Here is a 7,862-nt window from a genome sequence, read left to right as displayed (position 1 = left end):
CCCGGAATATTAAGAACATTGATCTTCAGCTAGTTGGAGGGAGAATGAATGCAAATTTTTCTGTCCATTCTGCTTTGAATTGTCGAATTTCACTGTCCGCTTTTTATTCAGTGAAGTCTGAGCGTGCCATTTTAGTGCAATCTACACTCCTCCACCTGGCAAAATGTCAGCGAAAGTGGCGGTGAACTCAGTGACCCAGTAACAAGCTGTCTGCGTGCGTCTGTCGGGTCTCCATATACACGTGTCGACCCAAACAAGGCACATAGTGAAGGAAAACATTTTTCAATTTAAATGCGTCTACCACGTGGCAGGTGCCCACCACATAGACATTGACTGAAGTGGGGCTTGCTAACATATTACCACTTTGAGAGTACCCATCTCGGAAAAGGACATAGTAGTTCAGGGGCCACAAATAGGCTGCATATTGAGGGCCGCTGGTTTGGACTGGAATATAAATGACCGTATAATCAGTTTTGGAGGGTGTTGATTATTCACTAGCCCCTGATACCTGGTATCAGAAATGATACAGATTCAAGCTTTTTTTCAAGGTATAGGTAAATTGGCCGCCTCTTTAGACAGTTTTGCAATCAGGACCTAATAATTTGAAATAAGAGTAGAAAATTGCCATACGTTCAGCCGATTTGAAGTAAAATAGCTAAATTGGGATATATAGGTTTTTGTTTTTTGTTTTGGAGGAATGTTTGTGGATCAAAAGTACTTGTGGTATCGATTCTTGGTATTAGTGCCTTGTTGAGTGCTTGTATCAGTCTGAAAAAAATATATACTTTTCATACTTTGGATGCCTTGGAATTTAATATTTCTGAATAAAGTTATTCTAATTCACAAATAAGATGTATTTTTGGAGGGAGGTAAATTTTGGGGGGGAAATCTAAAATTGTAAATGTTAATTGTGTATTTCAGATCCACTGTGTTGATGTCCAAATTCTTGCAGAGCCAGCTTTGCTATATATTTATTCCCTGGAAGTCAGATGTCGCATCATTCCCGGCTCAGCATGCACCATCCTGTTAGTGGAATAAAGTGACCCTCATCCATCAGGATTAGGGTCCGAGTCAAGATGAAGTCAAAGATGAGGATTAACGATATCGACCCGGCCCATGGGCTTTACGTGCAAAAGTGACAGTGACGGTCTGCATCGCTGTTTGTGATTAAATCAACTGTGGATAAACGGAATCTAATTGGCGTGTATTCATGCGGATTTTAAAAAAAAATAAAAAATACAAATACACCAGCATCAACTGTTCCAAGTGTGATGCTTAACCACAATGTGATGGCAACAAGCCTGACCTTCTCATGCAGATGATGGCTTGAATCATAGTGCAATTACAGAGGTCATTTTAAATTATGCAGCAGGGAGTAAAGGAGCACTTGCCATCTGTTTAGAGGACTTATTTCACTGCTGCAAATGCCTCAGTGAGCTATTGTCCTCTAAGTGCTTACATCCCTCATCTGTAGCTTTGCATTTGGATTGTATTCCATTTGGTGTACTTCATTTATCCCAACAGACAAATTGTCTTTAGACTGCAATGCACGATAGTTATTGTGTGCATTTCTCTACTCTGAGAACAAGTGAGACACATGGCGGGCCAAGAAGAGTGATGGTGGCGTGCCTTTGGGCACTTTGGGGGTAGTTTGTGTGATTGATTTCCTTTCATTTATTTGTTGCTGCAGTCACAATGTGGAAACATTAAACCCGGGGTTAGTTAATTGAATCTGATTTCATTTATCTTACATGCATGATGGAATCAGGCCTGCCTCATCGTTCTGAGGTTCAGGGTTCAAGACTATTCTCAGACTGTTCCTGTCCTTGCACTAGAGCACCTAGCACATTTGGGATTATTAATTTTTATGATCAATTGTGTTCCATTTTGTATGTCACAGGTGTGTTGGAGTCGATCTCAGATGATTTGAGGTGAAGCGTCAGCGTGTCGACATCGACACCTTGGCTGCTTTACTTTGCATGTGAGGATTGTCCTAATCTGCCGTAATCTGTGATGAAGATCTACTCATAGGAATAGTAGCCGTTTGATTAATCGACCCCCAAGTGGTAAGGCTCGGCCTGGCCCGGCCCGGTAGCCTGTTAAGTGGATGATAAGCATCAAAAGTGGCAGAATGTATCAATGGATAACCATCAGGAAGTGGGAGGCAATTAAATGTGTGCTTCTGCTTCTTTTCTGGAAGGCCACAAGGACGCAAAGTAGATTGAATGACTTGCTTAAGGTTGTGTTCCAGCATGCTGTCGATCCATTTAGTTTGAAAAGAAACTATTATGCAAATATCAAACCAGAGTTTTTCCGTTTACAAAACTCAAATTGAGTGGCAGCATGATTGGTGGCTCATGATATTTTTTATTTTTTTTTGGACATCTTTCCAAATAGGATCCCCTTAAATCGACCTTTATTTATTTCTTAACATTTGGTTTAAGAAAAACGAGTGGACATGCACATATGAGATGTTTTATGGTAGCTACAATATTCTATCTTTAAAAGAATTGGGTAGCCCTATAATATACTTGTATTAAAGTGGATTCCATCTAATATTTTCATTAATATTTCAGAACACATGGTTCAATCTGCTCGCATAGAGATCTCACATTTTCACAAAATTCCCAATGGCCTCGTGCCCCTGGCAACCACATACCATACGTTTCTTGTTTCAGGGCAACATGGATCAGATTTCTCTGCTCCTCTACATAGTAGTAACCCAATCAAATCCAATTATAAAAACAAAAAAAATCTTTAACTAAAAAATGCTTAATGTAATAAATTGACTTAGATAATAAGATAGGAAAAACTTACATAAAAATAGATCATCCTTTGCACCAAGCAAAAACTGTCACAAAAGATACGAAGATTCAAATAATGATGAAAGACATCTGACAGTCCTGTCTTTGCTAACTTTGATTGGAAGAGATAAAAGAATATTCAAATTCGGCCTAATTATCATTACGCAAGCACGTTGACAGAAATCGACCTCTGACAAGGAGCGAGTTTGAGATGACGCATGCAGTTGGGGTGGATTGCACGCTGGTACTGATCTGTTTGCCTGGCAACTACTATTAAGACAGATGGACAATGATGTCAACACCGCGTACCGCGAATGTAGAAAAACACAGCAAGCTTCTAAAACCAAATCGAATCAAAACGGCATCAATTTGAGAAATGCTCATTGTAATCTATGTCAAACTTCCTGGACCAATGCAAAGCATCATGCGAGCACACGTCAAGATAACTTGATCAAATACAAGCAGATAGATGAGATGAAAGATTGAAGCTGTCATTGTGGAGATGACATTAACTGTAACACGGGGGGGAAATTTCACCTGAAGAAGCTCTGATTAAGATGCTACGGTGACGAGATGTTTTATGATGAGGAAATAAGTGGCCCCGAGGCGTCGCATGGGAGCTTGAAATTGGGCTCACGTGGGGAATCATATCCAGCGCCGCTTATAACACAGACCACAGGTGGATGAAATGTTCACGTCTCGGCCCTGGAGGGATTCCAGTCCTCTCTACAAAGAGGAGGAGGAGGCGGCGGGGTGCAGGTAGTGACAAAATGGAGCCATGAATCGTGCTATCCGGTATGTAATATCCCCAGTGGGCAGAGTTCATTTCATCAAGCAAGATCGAGGGGTAGAGCAAAGCTGATGTGTGCAGCGATAATAAGAAACAAGTGAAGGACAATGAGCCAACTGAGGAAGGAAAGTGGAGTAGCAGGACGTTTTGAAACGGAGACAGTCTCATAAACGTAAAGGGGAGGATGTGGAAAGTAATTGAGTGGAGTGAGTACGGGACGCTGACAAAGAGGTCAAAATGAGTGGCAGCCCATAAGATTTGAAGATGATTCTGGAGTGACGATGAGCTGTGATGTACGATTTTGCTGAGGGTAATACAAAAAAGCATGCATCCAAATCTAAATGTATAGATTTTGTCTGTTTATCCATTTTTTTATGCCATGTATCCTTTTCGGGGTCACAGGTAAGCTGGAGACAATTTTGATTAGCGGGAAGTTGCTGACTGACAACCAACACAACAGACGCAATGATCGGATCTTTGGATCAATTCCAGAAAGAAAGCGGAGGATTAAATACAAGCAAATTGACGAGACACAATCAAGGGAGCTGATTGGTAAACATAAGGGCTGATGAGAACAGGTGGGCACACAAATTTAACAAGGCATCATAATAAAGGGACACATGGGAAAACATGATAAAAAATAAATCCAATAAAAAACAAGATTGACAAAAACACAGATCATGACCCAAAAAGAGCCAATAAAAAATACTAACCGATAATTGGATTTAAATAAAAATGTGCACAGGTACGTAAATGCAGCAATCATTTTGTTCATTTATGACGATTTCACCCTGGAATTGATTATTTCTTGCTGCATCATTTCCAATGAAAAGAAATTCTTTTAAAATGAGAATAATGTCAACAGGTTGTATTTGACCTTGGTCAGCTCTACTGAGAGTAGAAAGTGGTTTGTGTCCCGATACTTTTGTCTTGATGCTCACCGGGTGCTTGTCATTTCTCATCCGCAACAAACCTTCAGCAATTACTTTGTCGTATAAAAGAACTTGATCATTTTTTATGCTATTAGCAGCCTTTGCATGACTCGCACGCCCTGCATGCATCAGTCAAATGATTTTTTCCACCGTCTTCGCCGAGTGTTGATTGCTTTGTCGCAATGTGAGCACATGTGTTTCAACGTAACCATGACAACTAGTTTTGAGAAGTGAAACAAACCTTGAACCTTGAAAAAAGTAACAATGAGTTGCAAAATTGCAAAGAGAAAAATTGTTGAGGTTCCAGAGAAGGCAACATTGTTTCTTTTTCAATCAAAGGAAGCAACAAAGGACTTTGCTGAATAATCTTGACGTAGTGGATGATGCGGGTAAATATAGTTGCATCCTTGGTAAAACTCCCCCCTGAAGCTGTTCCAAATACCAAACCTGTGTCAAAGCATCTGACATCAACGGGCGGCACGGAAAATGTGCGTTGACAACAAGCTGGAGGCTTAGCGGGGCCGATGAGGAACGCACCGAATTAGGCCCGCGTCAGACAAATTTCATGCTAATAGCCGCTGTGACATTTGCTGTTGTTATTGCATGTGAAATTGAGAAATTACAAACACGCTCGTCCACTTTCCGTCTCAATGCGCCTTCTCGTACTTAATATAAAAAAGGTTAATAGATAATATGTAAATGGAGCCTTGAGGTGCTAGGAAAGTCCTCATTGATATTCCTTTAGGCTCTCCGCCGAGCCCAAGTGTTTGGTTTTGATCATCGTGCACATATAGTACATACTCGGAATTAGAATGTACATTGCAGCAGGCAAATCGTTTTCTACCCTGTTCTACCTTCATTTTAACTTTTCACATCTAAATCGAATTCTATCGTGTGAAAGAGGGCAAGCCAGGCGTTTGTTCTTGACGCGCCGTCTTCCGTCTTGCTTGGAGAGTTTATCCTCTGCATTTTAAAGAAGTTTAAGCTGAAACTGTGAGCTTGACCCCTAAGTGGGGCTGCGTTCAGTGGAATAAAAAGAACAAGACAGCTCATTGTTTGTTTTGTCTCTAATATATTTTTCCTGCTCCCTGACGGTCCCATTGCACTGATATTTACTCGCTGCAAAACCTTTCGGCGAAAAGACAGGGTGAGTCCCAGGAGCATGTCAAACACACAAATGACCTTTTAAATATATTAACAGAATAAAACAGTGAAAAATATATTACCGTAATTTTCGGACTATAAGTCGCACCGGAGTATAAGTCGCACCAGCCATAAAATGCCCAAAAAAGTGAAAAAACCCCATATATATGTATATAAATCGCTCCTGAGTATAAGTCGCCCCCCCACCCAAACTATGAAAAAAAACCGCGACTTATAGTCCGAAAATTGCGGTAATTCTATTTCTATCTGTTGGAAAGAAGATACCATAAATTTCGCACTATAAACCGCACCGGACTATAAACCGCACCAGCTAAAACTCGTGATTCTGGGTTCAAAAATTGCGAAAAAAGTCGTGGCTTATAGTCCGAAATGTACGGTAATTGTATGCAGTATCTTCTTTCTGTAGGTTACAGATTCTTGAACTAAAATAAAACTTAATTAAGTAACATTAAATTAAATAGATGTTTGTTGTTAGCAATGAAAAACAAATGTATTGATATCAAAATTATGACTCAAGTTGCGTGACCAGAGTAGCTAAAAAGGATTTGCTCCTTCCTCTCAAGATAGCCATTATGTCTCCTCACCACTAGGCCACACATCTCCAAGTAATTCTGTATCATGATGCCTTTCAGCGTCTGAGTGGTTGTTAACTGAGATGCATTTCAGTCGTGAGATCCTTACGATGCGGCGTGAACGGTATGGAAACATCAGCAACCGCCTGTCAAGTAGGTCAATGAAGCTGAGATGTTTTTTTTTGTTTGTCTATGACTGCAATGCTTTATGGCGAGCCACATACAGCGAGACTAATCGTGTGACTCGAACAGGCGGAGGAACATATATTGGCGACATGTAGTGCTAGCGTGAGGTGCCAAGGGCCTTTTCAAAGCACCTTTGGTGGAGCATGTGTGTGCATTGAAGCGTGCACAGCATACACGTGATTAATAAGATACTGAAGTGGGCATTGTGTGTGTCATCCATGTTAGTTTCGCACCCTGAGAGGAAGAACAGAAAAGAGACAAAATATAATGATCTGTATAATTCTTTATTTCTGATTCATTTCCCCCAGCAAAATGGTTTAATTGTGCAAATGAGTTTATCAATCATGAGAAAATGTGCGACAATTTGAGCAGACTGAACCCAGTGCAATTAAATGATGAGATAAAGTTAGTTTGACAGCTCAAAACTGTTCGATTTACTTACCCTCTAGGTCAGCTTTATAGGTAACCTGCTGACTTATTCCACCTCATGTCAAGGTCAATTGTTCTTACCTTGGTGGGGCAATTTATTTATAGCAGATGGGCCGGCGTGTTTTCAATTTCTCCTGATGAATGTCACCGGGCCTCGCCGCAACCACCACCGGGTGAAACGATAAAGCTGTTAACCAAAACTGTATTGAGCGGAGGACGTATTTTATGGCTCCATTATTTACGTGTTGTGCCTCGCCGGCCGTTAACATCGGCGACGTCCTTCAGTCCATGCAAAGCAGCAAGGCGGCGCGTCGGGCTAATAGGATGAGCACATTGTAATTAATGTATTTGCTCTACAGATGCAATCGTCCCGTGTCAACAGAGGACTTGTTTGCAGCGGGGACGCAGATGACGATGCACAAGCCAAAGAAGAACTTTTTTGAATACACAAAATCATATCTGCCGTGTTTGTTCAATAGAAGCCAATGAAGGTGGACGGACTGCAGTACGTGAGTTGTATGTAAGAAAGGTAGGTTTAGTATTTATTTTGTATATTTTCACATATTTATTTTCAAAGCCATGAATAATTATATTGTTTTAGGTTTTATTAAGAGTTCAGGGGGGTTACTGTTGGTGGTGATTTTGCAGAAGTGAACTGTAGGCCTCTAAGAGGCCAATTTTAATACTTTCATTCATCATGCACATAAAGCTTTTATGGGGCGCTCGCAGGAAGGTTCCTGAAGGTCATGTCTGCCAATCTGGGACTGGAAAAGTGAGACCGGGCGGAAAGTACACTAATTACACGGGGTTGTGGGTCCCCTTACTTGCCAATTGTTGGTGTGCCTTGAAGCCCCGCCCGTCCATTACGGTGTTCATGACTTCACCAGATGCAGCAGGTATTTTGGTTCCTGGTGGAGCTTCTTGGCTTCTGTGCCCTGGCATCACTGTAGATACTTAGCCCAACATATCAGAAAAGCAATGCAAG

The sequence above is a fragment of the Syngnathus acus genome, chromosome 22 (assembly GCF_901709675.1).
Source record: "Syngnathus acus chromosome 22, fSynAcu1.2, whole genome shotgun sequence".
NCBI lineage: Eukaryota > Metazoa > Chordata > Actinopteri > Syngnathiformes > Syngnathidae > Syngnathus > Syngnathus acus.
This window is presented reverse-complemented; position numbering follows the sequence as displayed.